This window comes from Ovis aries, chromosome 1 (assembly GCF_016772045.2).
Source record: "Ovis aries strain OAR_USU_Benz2616 breed Rambouillet chromosome 1, ARS-UI_Ramb_v3.0, whole genome shotgun sequence".
Taxonomy (NCBI): domain Eukaryota; kingdom Metazoa; phylum Chordata; class Mammalia; order Artiodactyla; family Bovidae; genus Ovis; species Ovis aries.
In genome coordinates this window covers 122,508,733-122,530,739 of record NC_056054.1, presented here as the reverse complement: position 1 = coordinate 122,530,739, position 22,007 = coordinate 122,508,733, and the positions used below count along the sequence as shown (strand labels likewise).

Genomic DNA, 22,007 nt, shown 5'->3' with positions numbered 1-22,007 from the left:
TCTCAAGAGGCAGGTCAGGTGGTCTTGTATTCCCATCTCTTTCAGAATTTTCCACAGTTTATTGTGATCCACACAGTCAAACGCTTTGGCATAGTCAATGAAGCAGAAATAGATGTCTTTCTGGAACTCTCTTGCTTTTTCCATGATCCAGTGGATGTTGGCAGTTTGATCTCTGGTTCCTCTGCCTTTTCTGAAACCAGCTTGAACATTAGGGAGTTCACGGTTCACATATTGCTGAAGCCTGGCTTGGAGAATTTTGAGCATTACTTTACTAGCATGTGAGATGAGTGCAATTGTGTGGTAGTTTGAGCATTCTTTGGCATTGCCTTTCTTTGGAATTCAAATGAAAACTGACCTTTTCCAGTCCTGTGGCCACTGCTGAGTTTTCCAAATTTGCTGGCATACTGAGTGGGGCACTTTCACAGCATCATCTTTCAGGATTTGAAACAGCTCAACTGGAATTCCATCACCGCCACTAGGTTTATTCGTAGCGATGCTTTCTAAGGCCCACTAGGCTTCACATTCCAAGATGTCTGGCTCTAGATTAGTGATCACATCATCATGATTATCTGGGTCGTGAAGATCTTTTTTTTTTTAATTAAATTTTTATTTTTACTTTATTTTACTTTACAATACTGTATTGGTTTTGCCAGTGAAGATCTTTTTTGTACAGTTCTTCCATGTATTCTTGCCGCCTCTTCTTAATTTTGTCTGCTTCTGTTAGGTCCATACCATTTCTGTCCTTAATCGAGCCTATCTTTGCATGAAATGTTCCCTTGGTATCTCTAATTTTCTTGAAGAGAGCTCTAGTCTTTCCCATTCTGTTGTTTTCCTCTATTTCTTTGCATTGATCGCTGAGGAAGGCTTTCCTATCTCTTCTTGCTACTCTTTGGAACTCTGTAATCAAATGCTTATATCTTTCCTTTTCTCCTTTGCTTTTCGCTTCTCTTCTTTTCACAGCTATTTGTAAGGCCTCCCCAGACAGCCATTTTGCTTTTTTGCATTTCTTTTCCATGGGGATGGTCTTGATCCCTGTCTCCTGTACAATGTCACGAACCTCAGTCCATAGTTCATCAGGCACTCTTATCTATCAGATCTAGGCCCTTAAATCTATTTCTCACTTCCACTGTATAATCATAAGGGATTTGATTTAGGTCATACCTGAATGGTCTAGCGGTTTTCCCTACTTTCAATTTGAGTCTGAATTTGGCAATAAGGAGTTCATGATCTGAGCCACAGTCAGCTCCTGGTCTTGCTTTTGTTTACTGTATAGAGCTTCTCCATCTTTGAGTGATAAATAGATGGTAAATACCTATGTTGCAGATGAGAAAACAGAACCTCACATTTACTACCCTTTGTAGTCATGAAAATATTTACAAATGGCATATCGGGTAGCTGAACTTAAAAAATTCTTGCGTTACCACAGACGTAAACAGGAGAGTAACATTATGATAGGACCATTTATCAGATAGGCACACTTCAGGGCTTTAGTCCAGCTTTTAATTCTAGAGGAAACAGGAATTGTTCGTGATGGATTATTTTAGATATGCCATAAAGTTCCTTCAAATTCTGAGGTCCCATAAATCCAGGCAGTTGCAGCAATGCTGGAAGTATCAGTCAGTGATGCCTGTAATTATTGCTCAGAATATGAAATCTGTTAACTATGGCATTGTATACATATTGATTTTATTATGAAACATATTACCTTTTTGATTTCTTCTCAAGTTCGAGATTCAGTTTACAAACCCATTTACTGCTATATAATTATACTGCAAATTATGGGTTTGAGTTAGATGGACCTTTCAGCCCTGGCTTTGTAGTAACTGAAACCTCTGATAATCGTGGTCAAGATGCTGGCCAGATGCTCTTGGAAATAGTCTGTTGGCACATTTATCCTATGAATAGGCTTTGTCAGATTAAAAAATCTTAGAAAAGATCTAAATTGGAATGATAAAATGACATTGACCCTTCTGGCTTTCGGCTTCCTTCTTTGTGACATTCCCTAAACCCAATTAAAGAATTCTGGAGCTAAGATTTTTGCAGGCAGTGGAGGTTAGAACTTGAAAGTGACAGATCAAAAATGTAGCTACTAGTAGCTCGGGGGAGCCTGGTGGGCTGCCGTCTGTGGGGTCTCACAGAGTCGGACAAGACTGAAGCGACTCAGCAGCAGCAGCAGCAGCAGTAGCTTCTAAAAAAGTCTTCAGTTAGGCATTCAGGCAAGGCATGTTATTTCATGGTTGAGAGGCAGTATAGCAAAGGGATTAAGAGCACAAATTCTGAAGGCAGCCTGCCCCAGCTACTGATTGTATGACCATAAGCCAGCTATTTAACTTTTCTGTACTTATTTCCTCATTTATAAAATGAGGTAGGTCACGGTTCTTACCTTGTGGGGTTGCTGTGAGGGTGTTAAAGCACTTGGGATGGTGTCTCACTAAAAAGCACTTTTTGAAAAATGACTGTTATTATTTTATCATCATCTGTGATCCAATCCTGGACTCACATTTTAAGACGTAAATGAAGGCATTATATAGTATTATTGACAATTGATTCTGTGACCTCTTGTAACTTCTCAGTTGCTCTTTCATCATCTGGAAGGTTGGCATTTGTCTTAAGCCTGGTAGAGAGGAAAGGACCTCTTAAACCTGGTAGGTTTAAAGTGCTTTCATCTACTGACAAATAAGAACTCTTAAAATCCTAGAAAAAAAAGAAATAACCTCATTTTAAAAATGGGCAAGAGATGTGCCTAGGCATTTCTGCAAAGATGCCCAACAAGCACATGAGGAAATGTTCAGTGTGTTTAGAGGAAATGGGAATCTAAAGCATGAGATGCCACTTCACTCTCATTAGAATGGCTGTTAAAAAGCAACAGTAACAGAAAATAGACCTTTGTCAAGGATGTGAAAAAATTGGAATTGCTAGTAGGTGTGTAAAATTGTGCTACTGCTCTTCCTTGGTAAGCTAAATACACAGTCACATGGCCTAGCAATTCCATTCCTAGGTATGAAAAGACCCAAAGGAATTGAAAACAGGTGTTTACACTAAAACGTACCTGAAAACTTTATAGCAGCACTATTAACAGCAGTCAAAAGGTGGAAATACGTCCATCAACTTTTGTCTGTCAGTGGACAAACAAAATGCATATTCATATAATGGAATATTATTCAGCTGTAAAGCGGAGTGAATGGTGCCTGCCACAAATGAATGAACTTTGAAAACATGTCAAGTGAAAGAAGCCAGACAGAAAAGGCCATGCGTGGACCACAAGATCCATTTGTATGAAATTCTCAGAATCAGCAAATCTCCTGAAAGCAGGTTTGTGTTGATTGTTGCTAGGGGCTGGATATGGGGTTCCTTTCGGAGATGATGAATGTTCTAGAACCAAGTGTTGGTGCACAACATTGTGAATGTATTACATGTCAGTGAATTGTCCATTTTAAGATGATTTAAATGGTAAGTTTTCTGTTTTTAAAAAAGGAAAACAAATAGCATTTTAGTTTACCTAGTGGCAATTTTGTCAGAATATTGAACGATTTTTTTGGTGATTTTAGGATGTGATCATTTTCATTGCATATATAGTTCAGTGAAATGTACCATAATTATTCTCTTGTAGAGCTAAAAAAAAGGTAGAAAATGAAAGCGATGAGACTTCTGATACTCATTCCTTCCTTAGTGTAGGGCTTCTCAAAGTGGAGTCTGGATGCTCTGGGGATCCTTGAGACCCTTTCAGAGGGTCTGCAAGTTCAGATTAATTTTGTAATGATAGTTAAGGTTTCGATTTCCCTTTTTTACTCTCATTCTTCACGTGTTCAGTGTAGTTTTCCAGTAGCTATATGCACTTGATGACGTCGTTCCTTTAATGGCTAATGGTTTATATGCTTATATATGTCTATTTCTTAGATTTTCTAAGGTGAGCTCTTTGTTTCCTCAGTTTTTTAAGTGGTGGCCCAGTGGTTAATACTCTGCCCTTCCAATGCAGGGGCATGGGTTTGATCCCTGGTCAGGCACATGCTGTGTGGAGTGACCAAAAAAATCTCAAAAAAAAGAAAAGTAAAAAGAGCCCTGAGGCCAGAACGTGAGTGAATCAGTATCTTAGCAAAAATGTTACATACTACTTATAAAAAAAAATTGTATAAAGTGCCTGTGTTATACATTTTTGAAAATAGAGGGAAAACAGTTGTAAGCCAGATGATTTTTTTTTTTTTTTTGGTGGTAGTGGTTGTTTTACATCCTTATTGCTCGGAGGTTATTAGATTTGGAACTAGGGCTTTCTTTTTGGGACACTTCAAGTCTACAGTTTAGGAAAAGCTTCTCGATTATTGGTTAAGTCTGTGGTTTTTAAATTTGAATGCATTTTACCATCAGAATGATACTGGATATGTTGGTTAACATTGCTATAATCAGTTCCCCCAAACTTCTAGAACACATAAAGTATTTGAAGCATCGTCACAGCTGATGTTTACTGAGTGCCTGCTATGTGTTGGCAGTGTTCTAGGTGTTTCCCCATGTGAAAACTCGTCTCATCCTCCCTGCTTTCTGCAGAGAAAGTCGTTATAATGGTGAAGTAACTCACCTATGAGCCCACAACTGGTAAGTGGCTGATCTTGTATTAGGACCTATGCAGTCTGACTCCAGAATCTGCACTGTTGGCACTGTATACTACGTCTGTGTGTGCATACTGTATAATAATAGCTATCTGGAAATATACATAGACACTTCCCACTTGGAAGGCCTGCCCACGCTTCTCCCTTATAGTAGTACTGTATGAGGGCGGTAGTAGGGTTGGGGGGAAGCCTTGGGCAGAGGCTCCAGCAAAGGTGTGGTTTGCTGAGATGTGGGGAGCAAGGATCGGAGGATGGGGAGCTGTAGGGGGCCAGACTCCTTGCCCCAGGATGCCTCTGGTCCAGTTTGTTTGTTTTTTTTTTTTACTTTTTATTTGATATTGGGGTATAACTGATTGACAGTGTTGTGATAGTTTCAGGTGAACAGCAAAGGGACTCAGCCATCTGTATGCAGGTATCCTTTCTCCCCTTAACGTGCCTGGTCCAGTTATCTAGCGGGATGTTTCCTTCCTAGGGATTGCCTCCGCTTGTGGCTTCTGGGGGCATCTCTCCCCTTTTCTGCAGTTCTTTGGAATAACTTAAGATTTTTCACAGTGTTCTCCTAATCTCTGTCATGGAATCCTGCATTTACTCCCATTTGAATTATTCTGAGGCTTTTTACTACCAGCTAGAAATGAGAGAAAGGATTGTGGTGGGGGAGGGTGTTAAAGATAACCTTTGAAAAAGAAACTTGGAAATAGGTGGTATAGCTGTTAGTGGTGGTAGGGGTCCTTAGTGAAAGTGAAGTCGCTCAGTCGTATCTGACTCTTTGTGACCACATGGACTGTAGCCTACCAGGCTCCTCCATCCATGGGATTTTCCAGGCAAGAGTACTGGAATGGATTGCCATTTCTTTCTCCAGGGGATCTTCCCAACCCCGGGATTGAGCCCAGGTCTCTTGCATTGCAGGCAGACGCTTTACTGTCTGAGCCACTAGGGAATCCCTAGGAAACCTTTGAAAAAGAAACTTGGAAATAGGCAGTATAGCTATGAGTGGTGGTAGGGGTCCTTGGGATTCAAATAAAATAAAAGCCCTTGGCTTCTGAGAATGTCACCTACCTTGCTGGGAGTCCTCCAGGCTTGTCATCACTGGGGCTGGGAGAGGCAGAATAATCCAGGCCTCCTGCCCCAGGCTAGGAGGGGAATGTGGCCAAGAGATTTCCGGGGGGACTCAAGGGTGTGTCCTCCCACCTCCTTCCATTTTCTCTTCCCTACTCTCAGTCCTGTTGTCCGAGATCCCTTTTTAGGTCCAGTGTCCACACCGGGGTGATGTGGGAAGTAGGGTGGGGCTGAGGATCTTCCAGGCAATTCATGTGACGGGAAGGCTCCATGAGTGTTAAAAATTGGGCGTGATTGGACATTTCCTTAAGGGACTTTCTTTGCTGCGTGGCCATATCCGTTCTCAGTCCTGTGCCCTGAGAGGGACGGCACAGTCCTTGGGGGGCGGTGAGAGGCCCAGTCTGCCCAGGAGTTCCTGCAGAAACCTGCCTTGGGGCCGCAGGTGGTCCCTCCTTCCTGCTTCTTTGAACATCTCTGCTTTAAAAGGCTTTTGAAACTGAATCCTTAAAGAAATAGTGGGTGGACTGAAGGAGATCTGGCAGGAGTGGAGATGGGGAGATGCTGCCCAGGGGAGGGAGGGGGGCAGACACTGCCTGGGTCCACCCTTGATACCCAGGGGTGGGCTTAGTCAGATTCGTGACTAGAGTCCAAACGTTCTGGTTTGTTTACATGTATCAGAAGCAGGGAAAGAAGGTATTTTCTACTATTATTGCATATGCATGGAAAAGGGCTCTTTGTGCTGTTTATTTTTTTTTATTTAAACTTTTATGTTTGTGGGTTTACTTTCTACTGAAAAATTGTTTTTATGACACACAAAATGTTTATGATTATGATGTTAAAATCTCTCTTGGCAGTGTATTCTCAGCTGCCTGAAGCGAGGCTTCTGCCTCATCTGGAATCCCTCCCTCTCCTTTCACACACTTGTAATCCAGCCCTATTGATCTGGTTTGGTTCTCCAAGTTTCCCCACTCTACCCAGCCACTGCTCTGGTCTGTGACCTGGTCTCTCTCCAGCCAGCTAAGCCCTTCTTCCTTATCTTTTTCTATAAGCTCAACAGTTTTCAAACATTTTCATCTTAAATCCCTGCATGCACATAAAATGTTCTGAAGGCTATCAAAGAGCTTTTGCTTATGGTTGTTCTCTTTATTGATACTAAGAGTGAAACTGAAAATTTACCTGTTTCTAACACTTTTATTCATTTAAAACTCAAATCATTCCAAGTTAGCATAAATAACTCTTTAATGAGTATAACCCTATTTCTCACAACAAAGAGTTGTAATGAGAAGGATGGTCTTGTTCTGCATTTTTTGGAGATCTCTTCTATGTCTGGTTTAATAGAAGTCAGCTGGATTCTCCTCACTGCGTACATATTCCCTGGGTTATCACAGCAAGCTCTGAACCTTGTCAGACCCAGCGTTCCCTTTTTGTAATGCCTCCTTTATTCTCCCCAAGTGACTCAGTGCTAAAGAATCTGCCTGCAAAGCAGGAGACAGGAGTTCGATCCCTGGGTCAGGAATATCCCCTGGAGAGGGGAATAGTAACTCATTCCAGTATTCTTGCCTGGGCAATCCCATGGACAGAGGAGCCTGAAAGGGTCCATGGGGTCGCAAAGAGTCGGACACGACTTAGTGCCTAAACAACAAGTTTCTTTTCATCAAGTTAAATTCATCAATAACATATACATACTTTCAAATCTCTCAATGTATTGCCCAACTTTTTCTAAAGAAGAAATCAAAATATTTTACACTGCTAGTACCCTACTAGGGTTAGGATGCATAGTAAAAACTTGCAAAATGTCTTTTGTGTTAATACGTAAAATGGAGTTTGGTTCTAGGCCCAGATAGTTATAAATGGGTTTCTCCTCCTACAGGAATGTCTAGACAGACATTCAAGTCACTTGGGACGGTTACTTGTATGAGACTGTTCTGAGTAGCCTGTTAAATGTCAGTGGTGCCTCCCAGTGAATGTGACAACCAAAAATACCCCCGCGTCCTTCTGAACGTCTCCTGAGGAGTGGAACATACTTATTGAGAAATGCTGATTAATGGAATCTTGGCTGGGTTAAAAAAAATACCAAAGCATTTTATTTTAATGTTGGGTGATCATTTTTAAAAACAATTTGTGTTATGAAAGAATTTCAAATTGAGCCAATAATTGCCTATAATCTCTGCATTCAATATAATTAGTGTTGATATTTTGATCCATATTGGCCTTGCCCTTGGTTGTTCTTCTATGGGTAATTTTTCCCATTCAAAAATAGTACCATTTATGAAGTGTTTTACTTGGCTTGACACTACTTGATTTTACTGAACTCAGATGTCTCTTTTTAGTAGCAACAAAATCATTTTTATTTTTGGCTTTATTCTTGGCATGTGCATGCTAAGTTACTTCAGTTGTGTCCAACTCTTTGCGACCCTGCGGACTGTAGCCCACCTGGCTCCTCTGTCCATGGGATTCTCCAGGCAAGAATACTGGAGTGGGTTGCCATGCCCTCCTCCAGGGGATCTTCCCGACTCAGGGATCGAACCCATGTCTCCTGTCTCTTACAGCTTCCGTCTCTTGCGTCTCCTGCATTGGCAGGTGGGTTCTTACCACTAGCGCCACCTGGAAAGGCCTGTTCTTAGCACAGTCTCATGTAGCATGCGATAGTGCATACATGCTCATATCCCTTTGGTGCTGACATTATACGTGGACTTGTATAGAGCGTGGACTTGCAGGGAGTTGGGTGGCCTTGACCAAGTGACTTAACGCCGAGTATTAGAGATAAGGCATGTGACATTTCTGTCCCAGGGTGAGTGGAGGCCGCAGTCTGGTGTTTACCAATCTCCAAGTGGACTGCAGGCCTCCGGAAGGCAGGAGGGTATTTTAGACACCATTTTCTCTCTGGCACTGGCTCAGTACCTGGCTCCCTGAACTGATGAATGTGGCAGAAAGCTTGGTCCTTCCTTGGGCTGTGGTCAGACGTTGTCTCATTTCTATCCTGGTTGTGCCTCCATCACAGGTAAGCAGCTCTATTGATAGTAGTGCATTTCAAGCCAGGAGATCGTGCTCCAGGGGGCTCATCCGTCAACTCAGGTAACAATGTTTCACATATCTGTGGCACACCTGATTATTGTATTTATGTCTAGGTATGGCTTCAGTGTTGTTATTATGCAGGAGTCTGGTTGGTTGTTTGATTGTGAGGCCCTGACTGACACGTGTAATTAAATGAGTTTGAATTTAGTGTGTTCCTTGAGGAAGCCTAGTGTGTTTACCTCAAAGGCTGTCGAAGGCTCGAAGTGATGTCTCTAGGACTCACTGCTCCCTTTAAGGCGTCTCTACAGGTATGGTTTTCTTTCCTTGCTATCTTTTTATTTTTCTTAAATATTGTTTCCAGCTGTTAAGATTCCAGATCTAGCAGCTCAGTCCTCTTGAATGATTTAATGTGTTACCATTAAGATTCTGAAAGATGTAAATTTGAAAAATGATTTGACTGTGTTTGGGAGAGTTTCTGGAGGGCTTCCCAGGTGGTAAAGAATCAGCCTGCCAATGCAGAACACTCAGGTTCAATCCCTGGGTTGGGAAGATCTCCTGGAGGAGGAAATGGCAACCCACTCCAGTACTCTTGCATAGACACTTCCGTGGATAGAGGAACCTGGTGGGCTACAGCCTGTGAGGTCAAAGAGTCTGAGACAGCTGATCCACTGAGCAAGCAACACACACAAGACTGTTCCTGCATGCTGAAGGCCCAAGCTATATGGGCTGAAACGGTGATTCTCCAACTCAGGCACACATCAGTCAGCTGGAGGGTCTTGATAAAGCACACTGCTGAGCCCTAGCCTGTTTGGTTTTAATTTAGTGTATGTCTTTATGGCTGTGCGGTGTCTTCATTGCTGAGCTCAGGCTTCTCATTGTGGTGGCTTCTCTGGTTGCGGCTCACGGGCTCTCGAGTGTGGGCTTCAGCAGTCGCAGAACGTGGGCTCTAGAGCACATGCTTAGTAGATGTGGCGCAGGGATTTGTTGCTCCGTGATATGTGGGATCTTCCCGGCCCAGGGATTGGATCCATGCCTCCAGTTCTTTACCACTGAGCCACCAGGGAAGCCCCTACCCTATTTCGTGTTCTCTGGGTCTGATGTGGGGCCTACGAATCTGCATTTACCAGCTCCCTGTTTATGCTGGGGCTGCAGGTCTAGGACCAGACTTTGGGAGCCATGGAGCTGAAGCGTTAAAGTCCACTAAAGGTTATAACTGGGAAGGAGGTAAGAGATGCAGTGTATTTCATATTTCAGGAGAACCCCTTTGTGCCCTCTAAGCTAGTTGGAATTATAAAGAAAAACTGGGTTTGGTCCATGAAGAAGAGGGCATAAACCTGCTAAAATACGGTGTGATCATTGTAACAGTCATTCACCTTCAGGTAACAAAAGATTGGTAAACCATCTGTAAGTTTCTTTTACCTTTAAAAAAAAATAAGAGTAGTGCATGTTTATAATGGAGTGTATGTAAATATAGAGAATTTTCTATTCTAGAAGGGATGAAAATTTTCCCCAATTCTATCACTTGAAATGATCTCCTATTAATTTTTTGCTAGTTTTTATTCAATTTATCTTTTATGCAAAGGATTTTTAGTTTTGTTTTCCCTCCAAACGAAGTTTTTATTTTTAAATGCTGTATGCTCGTTGTAATGAAAGAAAAAGATCGTAAAGAGCAGTTATTTTTTTCTAGACACAACCAGTGTTAATTTCCTATAATTTATTGTTAGTGATCTCTTTATATGAATATTCTTATTGCTTTGTATTATTCTGACCATAGGATTTACTGCTACTGCTAAGTCACTTCAGTCGTGTTCGACTCTGTGCGACCCCATAGACGGCGGCCCAGGCAAGAGCACTGGAGTGGGTTGCCATTTCTTCCTCCAATGCATGAAAATGAAAAGTGAATAAAGTCGCTCAGTCGTGTCTGACTCTTAGCGACCCCATGGACTGCAGCCTATCAGGCTCCTCCGCCCATGGGATTTTCCAGGCAAGAGTACTGGAGTGGGGTGCCATTGCCTTCTCTGTTATGATTTTAAAACCCTTATTTTAAGGTGCAATGTCTTTTCATGTCATTAGATGTGATTCTGAAGCATCTTATAAATATAATTTGTGCCTAAATCTTTCCCATCAACCCTCCAATACCCCTGCCTTTTGGATGAATTCCCTGAAGTGGAATTGGTAGGTCAAAGAGCATGTGAAATCTAAGATGTCCCTGGTGACTCAGATGGTAAAGCATCTGCCTGCAATGCAGGAAACCCAGGTTCAATCCCTGGGTTGGGAAGATCGCCTGGAGAAGGAAATGGCAACTCACTCCAGTATTCTTGCCTGAAAAATTCCATGAACAGAGGAGCCTGGTAGGCTACAGTCCATGGGGTTGCAAACAGTTAGACATGACTGAGTGACTTCACTTCACTTCACTTGATACATTACCAAATTGTCTTCACAAAGAGTTTAGTAATTACTGTCAGACTCCAAGTCTACACTCACTGCCATTTTAATATTTATAAGCTTGATAGGTGACAAATACTGTCTCCTTATTTTAATTCCTTCTACTGATAAGTTTAGTACTTTTTTTCCATGTGTTAATTGTTCACTTATATTTCTTCTCTTTTGAATTTTCTCTTTTCCTTGTCATGTTTTCCTTTTGGAGTTAATCATTTTTTGTTAATTTGTGTGAGCTCCTTATATAAATGTGTAAGGATATTTCCTTATTCCCAATTTTTCATTTGCTTTTAAGATTTGTGATATTTTCTTTTCTAGAAGTATTTAAACCTCCCTCCCCTCAATCCACCATTATTTTCTTCTTTTAAGAATTTCTGCCCTTGGTCAAATAAGGAAGCCCTCTCTCACTTAGATTTTGTAAATATTAACCTGTATTTTCTTCTTGCATGCTTTCATGGTTTCTTTCTTTCTTTTTTTTTTTTTCCATTAGAATCTTTAACCTATCTGTAATTTGTTTTGTTGTCAACAAATTCTAGTGTGGGTAAATGCATTTTACGTTTTCCTCATTTAATTTTTTGGCCACACTGTGCAAAATTAGGCAAATTTAGTTTAGCCAGTTGGAGGTAAGCACTGAGTTTTCACACTGCTCTGTGGGGCATTGGGATTTCAGAGAAGACTTGAAGGGTTTGACATGGGAATAGAGGTATGAGAGGTATGTGGATATTTCCAGCTCCAACTTCTCCCAAGAATATATAGATTTCACCTACTGGGCAGGTCTTCTTGGGCACCTAATTACAGGCTCTTTAAAATTAGCGTGATCAGAACAGTTCTTTTCTGTGTTTGCTTCATTCTGCTGAGACATAGCTGGTGTATACTGTAGTGTCTGTTTCGGGTGTGCAGCACAGTGATTGAATTGCTCATATATATGATAGTTTGCGTCTGCTGATCCCAAACTCCCAGTCTATCCTTGCCTCCCTCCATCCCCTGGCAACCGCAAGTCTGTTCTGTATGTCTGTGAGTCTGCTTCTGTTTTGTAGATAACTTCTTGGGCCATATTCTAAATTCTCCGTATAAACAATATCATATGGTATTTGTCTTCCTGGCTTCCCTGCTGTGGTAATCTCTAGTTGCACCCATGTTGTTGCAAATCGGCATTTCATTCTTCCTTATGGCTGAGTGATAGTCCACTGCATAAAGGTACCACATTTTCATTCTTCTGCTGATGGATGTTTGAGTTGTTTCCATGTCTTGGCTATTGTACATAGTGTTGCTGTGAGCACTGGGGTACAAATATCTTTTTGTCTAGATAAATGCCTAGGAGTGGGATTGCTGGATATATGGTAGCTCTATTTTTAGTTTTTTAAGGAACCTCCATACTGTTTGGCATAGTAGCTGCACCAAGTTACATTCTTACCAACAGTGTAGGAGGGTTCCCTTTTCTCCATATCCTCTCCATTTTTGTCATTTGTAGACTTTTAAATGATGGCCATTCTGATTGGTGTGAGGTGGTGCCTTACTGTGGTTTTGATTTGCATTTCTTTAATAAATAGAAATGTTGAGCATCTTTTATGTGCCTACTGTCCATCTGTAAAAACAGAATTCCTGATGCTGTCCCCAGTCTAATCTGTACACTCTAGACCTTTCTGTCTTGTAAATGGTGCCCTCATCCACCCCGTTATACACCCAGAAACATCAAAGCTCTCCTTGATTCCTCTGTCTTCTGTGTACTGTATATATCTATTCCATTGTTAATTTCTGTGGGCTTTCTGTTTAAAATATATCCCTCTTGTTTCCACTGTTAAAATGTGACTCCTGGCCACCACTGCCTCTCAGATGAATATCTGCCATGGTCTCCTCCCTAGTTTTCTTGATTCCATTCTGCCTGCGTGGAATCTGTTCCACACAGCAGCTTCTGCACTGTAAATCGGGTCAAGTTGTTCCCTTGCTCAAAGCCTTTCAAAGCCTTCCCATTACACTTAAATCCAAGCCTCACTTTAGGAGATGCTTGTATTCTGGCCTCTGTTGCCTTTCCAGTTTCCTCTGTTTCTACACTCCTTTGGTTCCCTTTGCTCCCCTTTGCTCCAGCTGGACTGGCCTCTTTCTCTTCCTTGGATAGGTTCTTTTCCTTCCACAGATCTTTGCACTGACTGAACCTTCTCAGAAACGACCCCTGTTCTTTTAAGAGAGGTCCCCCTTGACTACCCAAGCACACAAAGAAATCCCACATACCACCTCCAGGCATCATCTGCCTTGTTCCCCTACCTCATTTTCTTTGGAGTGGTTTTGTATGTGTGAAATGGTCATATTTTTTATTTTCCTTGTTAGCTTACTCCCCATTCTCCGGTGTAAGCTCCCTGGGGTCAGAGACTCTGTTTTGTTTCCAATGCCCTGTGCTTGGCCTGCTGCTGCTGCTGCTAATCACGTCAGTCGTGTCCGACTCTGTGTGACCCCATAGACGGCAGCCCACCAGGCTCTCCCGTCCCTGGGATTCTCCAGGCAAGAACACTGGAGTGGGTTGCCATTTCCTTCTCTAGTATAGGAAAGTGAAAAGCGAAAGTGAAGTTGCTCAGTCTTGTCTGACTCTTCGTGACCCCATGGACTGTAACCCACCTAGGGCCTGGCTAATGGTGCTCCTTCCTTGTGGGATGTAGCTGTTTGCGAATCCATTCCCAGCCTGTGGTCTTTCCTTCAGTCAGTCAGTTCAGTTGCTCAGTTGCGTCCAACTCTTTGTGACCCTGTGGACTGCAGCACACCAGGCTTCCTTGTCCATCACCAACTCCCGCAGCTTGCTCAAACTCATGTCCATCAAGTCAGTGATGCCATCCAACCGTCTCATCCTTTGTCATCCTCTTCTCTTCCTGTCTTCAGTCTTTCCCAGCATCAGGGTCTTTTCACATGAGTTAGCTCTTCGCATCCGGTGGCCAAAGTATTGAAGTTTCAGCTTCAGCATCAGTCTTTCCAATGAATATTCAGGATTGATTTCCTTTAGAACAGACTGGTTTGCTCTCCTTGTAGTCCAGGGGACTCTCAAGTGTCTTCTCCAACACCACAGTTCAAAAGCATCAGTTCTTCTGCATGTAGCTTTCTTTGTAGTCCAACTCTCACATCCATACATGACCACTGGAAAAACCATAGCTTTAACTAGATGGACCTTTGTTGGCAAAGTAACGTCTCTGCTTTTTAATATGCTGTTTAGGTTGGTTATAGCTTTTCTTCTAAGGAGCAAGCATCTTTTAATTTCATGGCTGCAGTGAAATTTTGGAGCCCCCTAAAATAAAGTCTCTCACTGTTTCCATTGTTTCCCCATCTATTTGCCATGAAGTGATGGGACTGGATAGGATACCATGATCTTTGTTTTCTGAATGTTGAGTTTTAAGCCAACTTTTTCATTTTCCTCTTTCACTTCCATAAAGGGGCTCTTTAGTTGTTCTTCACTTTCTGCCATAAGGGTGGTGTCGTTTGCATATGTGAGGTTATTGATATTTCTCCCAGCAATCTTGATTCCAGCTTGTGCTTCTTCCAGTCCAGTGTTTCTCATGATGTACTCTGCATAGAAGTTAAATAAGCAGGGTGACAATATACAGCCTTGACGAACTCCTTTTCCAAATTGGAACCAGTCTGTTGTTCCATGTCCAGTTCTAACTTTTGCTTCCTGACCTGCATACAGATTTCTCAGGAGGCAGGTCAGGTGGTCTGGTATTCCCATCTCTTTCAGAATTTTCCACACTTTATTGTGATCCACACAAAGGCTTTGACATAGTCAGTAAAGCAGAAGTAGATGTTTTTTTGGAACTCTTGCTTTTTTGATGATCCAGTGGATATTGGCAATTTGATCTCTGGTTCCTCTGCCTTTTCTAAATCCAGCTTGAACATCTGGAAGTTCATGGTTCACATACTGTTGAAGCCTAGCTTTGAGAATTTTGGACATTACTTTGCTAGCATGTAAGATGAGTGCAATTGTACGGTAGTTTGAGCATTCTTTGGCATTGCCTTTCTTTGGGATTGGAAGGAAAACTGACCTTTTCCAGTCCTGTGGCCACTGCTGAATTTTCCAAATTTGCTGACATATTGAGTGCAGCACTTTCACAGCATCATTTTTAAGGTTTTGAAATAGCTCAGCTGGAATTCCATCACCTCCACTAACTAGCTTTGTTTGTAGTGATGCTTCCTAAGGCCCACTTGACTTCCCATTCCAAGATGTCTGGCTCTACGTGAGTAATCACACCATTGTGGTTATCTGGATCATGAAGATCTTTTTTGTATAGTTCTTCTGTGTATTCTTGCCACTTCTTCTGCTTCTGTTAGGTCCATAACATTTCTGTCCTTTATTCTGCCCATCTTTGCATGACATGTTCCCTTGGTATCTCTAATTTTCTTGAAGAGATCTCTTGTCTTTCCCATTCTGTTATTTTCCCCTATTTCTTTGTATTGATCACTGAGGGAGGTTTTCATATCTGTCCTTACTATTGTTTGAAACTCTGCATTCATATGGGTGTATCTTTCCTTCTCACCTTTGCCTTTAGCTTCTTTTTTTCTCAGCTATTTGTAAGGCCTCCTCAGACAACCATTTTGCCTTTTTGCATTTCTTTTTCTTAGGGATGATCTTGATCCCTACTTACTATACAATGTCACGACTCTGTCCATAGTTCATCACTATCGGATCTAATCCCTTGAATCTATTTGTCACTTCCACTGTATAATCGTAAAGGATTTGATTTAGGTTATACCTGAATGGTCTAGTGGCCTTTACTTACTCACACTTGAATCAGAGCAGCCTAGCTTTTCAATCTCGAGCTGGTGTGAGGCTTCATTTACAAAAAGTTTTCTTGGTTAACAAAAGTTTGAAGATGACTTCCGTAGAAGATTGGACTTCACTCTGAAGAAAGAGGAGGTTTTAATTGAACATTTCTGTCAGTGTTGCATTCACTTCCTAAGTATATTGGTGATAAGGTTCCTGACATTTTGGGCTGAAGGCCAGGTATGAGTACAGCTTGATTTTAATCATTTCCTGCTTGAGAGTACTTTTTCTTTACATACTGAATTGCATACCATAGATTCAAAAAAAATTTATTTAGCATAGATTATTTTTAATCCTATAATTAAGATGATTATGAGATTGTATAATCTTATATTTACCCTTTTAAAAGAGTGCTTCCTGAATCTCAAGCCAAAGCATTTGTACAGCTTTACTGTGTAAATATTTATGTTCTAGGTGTGTTGTTCATACATATAAACATATCTTCTCCTTGATCTATATCTGTATGGTTGTATAGTTTATGACTTCTGGACTTCCTGTTTAACTCCTCACTGTATACTCTGTACCAGGTGGCTACTCCCTAAATATCAGTTGATTTTGTAACAGTTGTCCTGTGACAATGTCAGTATTTTAGTTTCTGTCTACTCTTGTTAATTACAAACTCATATCAGTTGTGTTTTATGTTACTGCTCGCCACCTTTCAACCAGTAATTTCGTTTCAAAGAGATCACCTTTTGTTTTTGCCTCACGTGTTTTCATGTTACAGCATTGGGGGTGTAAAGTTTTACTACTGTTGTTTTTATTGGTGATTATACACTTTATGAAAATAAAAAATTATTTTTTTATCATGTGTGATACTATATTAAATGATACTATATTAAATTCAGTAACTCTTCCTTTCTTTTTTTTTAAAATTTTGTATTAAAGTATAGCCAATTAACAATGTTGTGATAGTTTCAGGTGAACACTGAAGGAACTCAGCCGTACATATACATGTATCCACCACCACCCCCATACCATCCAGGCTGCCACATAACACTGAGCAGAGTCCCATGTGCTGTATACAGTAGGTCATTGTTTGTTATTCATTTTAAATATAGCAGTGTGTACACATCTTGCTCAAGCTACCTTCCCCTCGGCAACCATAAATTTGTTCTCTACGTCTTTGAGTCTCTTTCTGTTTTGTAAGTTCATTTGTATCATTTCATTTTTGATTCCACATGTAGTATAAGGGGGCTTCCCTGGTGGCTCAGGTGGTAAAGAACCTGCCTGCACTGCAGGAGACCTAGGTTCAGTCCATAGGTCGGGAAGATCCCATGAAGAAGAGAATGGCAACGCACTCCAGTGTTCTTGCCCTGGAAATCTCATGCACAGAGGAGCCTCGTGGGCTACAATGGACTATAGCCCATAGGGTTGCAAAGAGTCAGACACGACTGAGTGATTAACACTTTTGCTAACAAGAGATGTCATACAATATTTCTCTTTCTCTGTCTGACTTATTTCATTCAGTGACAATCTCTAAGTTTATCCATGTTGCTGCAAAGGGCATTATTTCATCCTTTTTAATGGCTTAGTAATTTGTGTGTGTGTGTGTGTGTGTGTGTGTATGTTAGTTGCTCATTTGTGTCCAACTCTTTGTGACCCCACAGACTGTAGCCCACCAGGTTCCTCTGTCCCTGGAATTCTCTAATCAAGAATACTGGAGTGGGTTGCCATTCCCTTCTCCAGGGAATCTTCCTGGCCCAGGGATCGAAGCTGTGTCTCTTAAGTCTATTGTACTGGCAGATGGATTCTTTACTGTCTGAGCCACCAGAGAAGCTCATTCCATTGTATATATGTCCTGTATCTGCTTTATCCATTGCTCCTCCATTCCTCTGTCAATGGACAGCATTCCATATTGTGGCTATTATAAACTGCTACAGTGAACATTAGGGCACATGTATCATTTTGGATCATGTTTTTCTCTGGATATATGCCCAAAAGTAAGATAGCAGGGTAGCTCCATTGTTAGTCTTTTAAGGAACTGCCACACTGTTCTTGTATTGCTATAAACTTCCCTCTTAGAACTGCTTTGCTCCTTCCCATAGGTTTTGTACCATTGTGCTTTCATTTTTGTCTGTAGGTATTGTTTTATTTCTGCAGTGATCCGTTGGTTGTTTAGTAGTGTATTGTTTAGCCACCACATGTTTTTGTTTTTTAATAGCTTTTTTTCTTGTAGTTTATTTATCTGTAATCTCTTAGTGTTGTGATCAGAAAAGATGATTGATATGAAATTGACTTTCTTAAATCTACCAAGGCTTGCCTTGTGGCCCAGCATTTGGTCAGTCCTGAAGAATGTTCTGTTTGCGCTTGAGAAGAATGTGTTGTCTGCTGCTGTTAGATGGGATGCACTCTATATATCAATTAAGTCCAGTTGGTCTAAAGTGACATTTAGCTGGATTTAATGACAAAGAAACTATGTTTCTTTATTAATTTTCTGTCTGATGAGCTGTCCGTTGATGGAAATGGAGTGTTAAAATCCCCCGCTATTATTGTGTTATTGTCAATTTCTCCCTTTATGTTACGTTAGTATTTGCCTTACATATTGAAGTGCTATGTTGAATGCATACATAATTGTTATATCTTTATCTTCTTGGATTGAATCCTTGGTCATTATGTAGTGTCCTTCTTTGTCTCTTTTTAAATTTTGTCTGGTATGTGTATTGCTATTCCAGCTTTCTTTTGATTTCCATTTGTATGGAGTATCTTCTTCCATCCCCTTACTTTCAGTCCGTAAGTGTCCCTAGGTCTGAAGTGGGTCACTCATAGATGGCATATATATAGGTTTTGTTTTTGTATCCACCCAGCCAGACTGTCTTTTTGTTGGTTCACTTAAACCATTTACATTTAAAGGTAATTACTGATATGTATGGTCCTATTACCATTTTCTTAATTGTTTTGGGTTTATTTTTTGTAGGTCTTTTCCTTCTCTTGTGTTTCTTGCCTAGAGAAATCTCTTTAGCATCTGCTGTAAAACTGGTTTGGAAGTACTGAATTCTCATATCTTTGGATTGTCTGCAAAGCGTTGATTTCTCCTTCAAATCTGGTTAAGAGTCTTGTTGGGTAGAGTATTCCTGGTTGTAGGTTCTTCTTTTTTCACCACTTTAAATATATTGTGCCGTTCCCTTCTGGCTTGAGAAATCAGTTGATAACCTTATGGAAGTTCCCTTGTGTTGTTTGTGGTTTTCCCCTGGTAGCTTTCAATGTTTTATCCTTATCTTTAGTTTTTGTCAGTTTGATTGCTGTATGTCTTGATGTGTTCCTCCTTCGATTTATCCTGCCTGGACTCTCTGCCCTTCCTGGACTTGATTGGCTATTTCCTTTCCCATGTTTGGGAAGTTTTCAGCTATCATCTCTTCAAACATTTTCTCAGGTCCTTTCTCTATCTCTTGTCTTTCTGGAACCCCTATAATGTGGATGTTGATGTGTTTAATGTTGTCCCAGAGATCTCTTAGGCTGTCTTCATTTCTTTTCATTCTTTGTTTCTATATTCTGTTTTGCAGCAGTTATTTCCGCCATTCTGTCCTTCAGGTCTCTTATCCATTCTTCTGCTTCTGTTATTCTGTTGTTGATTCCTTCTAGTCTATTGTTCACCTCTGGTTGGTTTTGTTTTTTGTGTTGTTGTTTAGTTATTCCGCGTCTTGTTAAACATTTCTTGCATGTTCATTCTTTTTCGGAGATCCTGGATCATCCTCATTATCATTATTCTTTTTTTTTTTTGTAAGTCTGTATCACCACTTCATTTAGTTGTTTTTCTGGGCTTTTATCTTGTTCCTTGGGCTTTCCAGGTAGCCCAAGTGGTAAAGAACCCATCTGCCAATTCAGGAGACATAAAAGACATGAGTTTGATCCCTGAGTCGGGAAGATCCCTTGGAGAAGGAAATGACAACCCACTCTAGTATTTTTGCCTGGAGAATCCCATGGACAGAGGAGCCTGGTGGGCTACAGTCCATGGGGTCACAAAGAATTGGACACAACTGAACAATTAAACAACGAACTTGTTTCTTCATCCAATCCTCTGCCTTTTCATTTTAATTAACTTTATGTGATTGTGGTTTTTGTACTGGAGACTGCAAGGTTGTAGTTCTTGCTTCTTCTGTCTGTCCTCTGGTGGATGAAGCTAGGAAACTTGTGCAAGTTTCCTGATGGGAGGGGCTAGCTAGGAAAAACTGGGTATTGTGCTGGTGGGAAGGGCTCAATAAAACTTTAACCCAAGTGTCTGCTGATTGGCTGCGGCTCCCTCCCTGTTAGTTGTTTGGCTGAGGTGACCCAGCCGTGGAATCTACTGGCTCTATGGCAGGGCTAATGGTGACCTCCAAGAGGGCTCACAACAAGGGTCTTGTCCCAGCACTGCTACTGCCAGCGCCTCTGTCCTGCAGCAAGCCACTGCCAAACTATACCTCTGTAGGAGACCTACTAGCAGGTAGGTCTCAATCAGTCACTGCTTCTTTCCCCTAGGTTCTCGTGAAGAATGGAGAAGCTCTATACAGTCAGGAGAAACAAGACTGGGAGCTGACTGTGGCTCAGATCATGAATTCCTTATTGCCAAATTCAGACTTAAATTGAAGACAGTAGGGGAAACCACTAGACCATTCAGTATGACCTAAATCAAATCCTTTATGATTATACAGTGGAAGTGACAAACAGATTTAAAGGGATTAGATATGATAGAGTGCCTGAAGAACTATGGACTGAGATTCATGACACTGTACAGGAGGCAGTGATCAAGGCCATCCCCAAGAAAAAATGCAAAATAGTTGTCTGAGGAGGCCTTACAAATAGCTGTCAAAAAAAAGAGAACCAAAAGGCCAAGGAGAAAAGGAAAGATACACCCATTTGAATGCAGACTTCCAAAGAATTGCAAGATGAGATAAGAAAGACTTCCTCAGTGATCAATGCAAAGAAATAGAGGAAAACAATAGAATGGAAAAAACTAGAGATCTCTTCAAGAAAATAAGAGGTACCAAGGGAACATTTCATGCCAAGATGGGCACAATAAAGGACAGAAATGTTATGGACCTAACAGAAGCAGATGTTAAGAAGAGGTGGCAAGAATACATAGAACTGTACCAAAAAGATCTTCACGACCCGGATAATCACGATGGTGTGATCACTCACCTAGAGCCAGACATCCTGGAATGTGAAGTCAAGTGGGCTTAGGAAGCATCACTACAACAAAGCTAGTGGAGGAGATGGAATTCCAGTTGAGCTATTTCAAATCCTAAAAGATGATGCTGTGAAAGTACTGCACTCAGTATGCCAACCAACTTGGAAAACTCAGCAGTGGCCACAGGACTGGAAAAGGTCAGTTTTCATTCCAATCCCAAAGAAAGGTAATGCCAAAGAATGCTCAAACTACCGCACAATTGCACTCATCTCACATGCTAGTAAAGTAATGCTCAAAATTCTCCAAGCCAGGCTTCAGCAATACGTGAACCGTGAACTCCCTAATGTTCAAGCTGGTTTCAGAAAAGGCAGAGGAACCAGAGATCAAATTGCCAACATCCACTGGATCATGGAAAAAGCAAGAGAGTTCCAGAAAGACATCTATTTCTGCTTCATTGACTATGCCAAAGCGTTTGACTGTGTGGATCACAATAAACTGTGGAAAATTCTGAAAGAGATGGGAATACAAGACCACCTGACCTGCCTCTTGAGAAATCTGTATGCAGGTCAGGAAGCAACAGTTAGAACTGGACATGGAACAACAGACTGGTTCCAAATAGGAAAAGGATTACGTCAAGGCTGTATATTGTCACCCTGCTTATTTAACTTAAATGCAGAGTACATCATGAGAAATGCTAGACTGGATCAAGTACAAGCTGGAATCAAGATTGCCAGGAGAAATAACAACCTCAGATACGCCGATGATACCACCCTTATGGCAGAATGCTTCCTAAGGTCCATTTGACTTTGCATTCCAAGGTGTCTGGCTCTGGGTGAGTGATCACATCATCATGGTTATGTGGGTTATGAAGATCTTTTTTGCATAGTTCTTCTGTGTATTCTTGCCGCCTCTTCTTAATACCTTCTGCTTCTGTTAGGTCCATACCATTTCTGTGCCTTATTTTGCCTGTCTTTCCATGAAATATTCTCTTTAT

At 41.2% G+C, this 22,007-nt stretch overlaps 1 protein-coding gene across 22 annotated transcripts in view; it reads left to right on the top strand.

The window, feature by feature from the left end:
• The window catches only part of ITSN1 (intersectin 1), a 251,652-nt gene that overhangs the window by 25,561 nt on the left and 204,084 nt on the right, over positions 1 to 22,007 (top strand). For 3 of the 22 annotated variants that reach the window (XM_042229364.2, XM_060416090.1, XM_060416085.1), the window contains exon 2: positions 4,485 to 4,587. The exons of 16 other annotated variants lie outside the window; for them this stretch is intronic. The gene's annotated coding sequence lies outside the window, so the exon portion shown is untranslated. Of the gene's footprint in view, positions 1 to 4,484; positions 4,588 to 8,663; positions 8,733 to 18,297; positions 21,846 to 22,007 lie in introns of those variants that run through there. 3 more of the 22 variants (XM_060416044.1, XM_060416086.1, XM_060416087.1) reach the window with 2 other exon arrangements.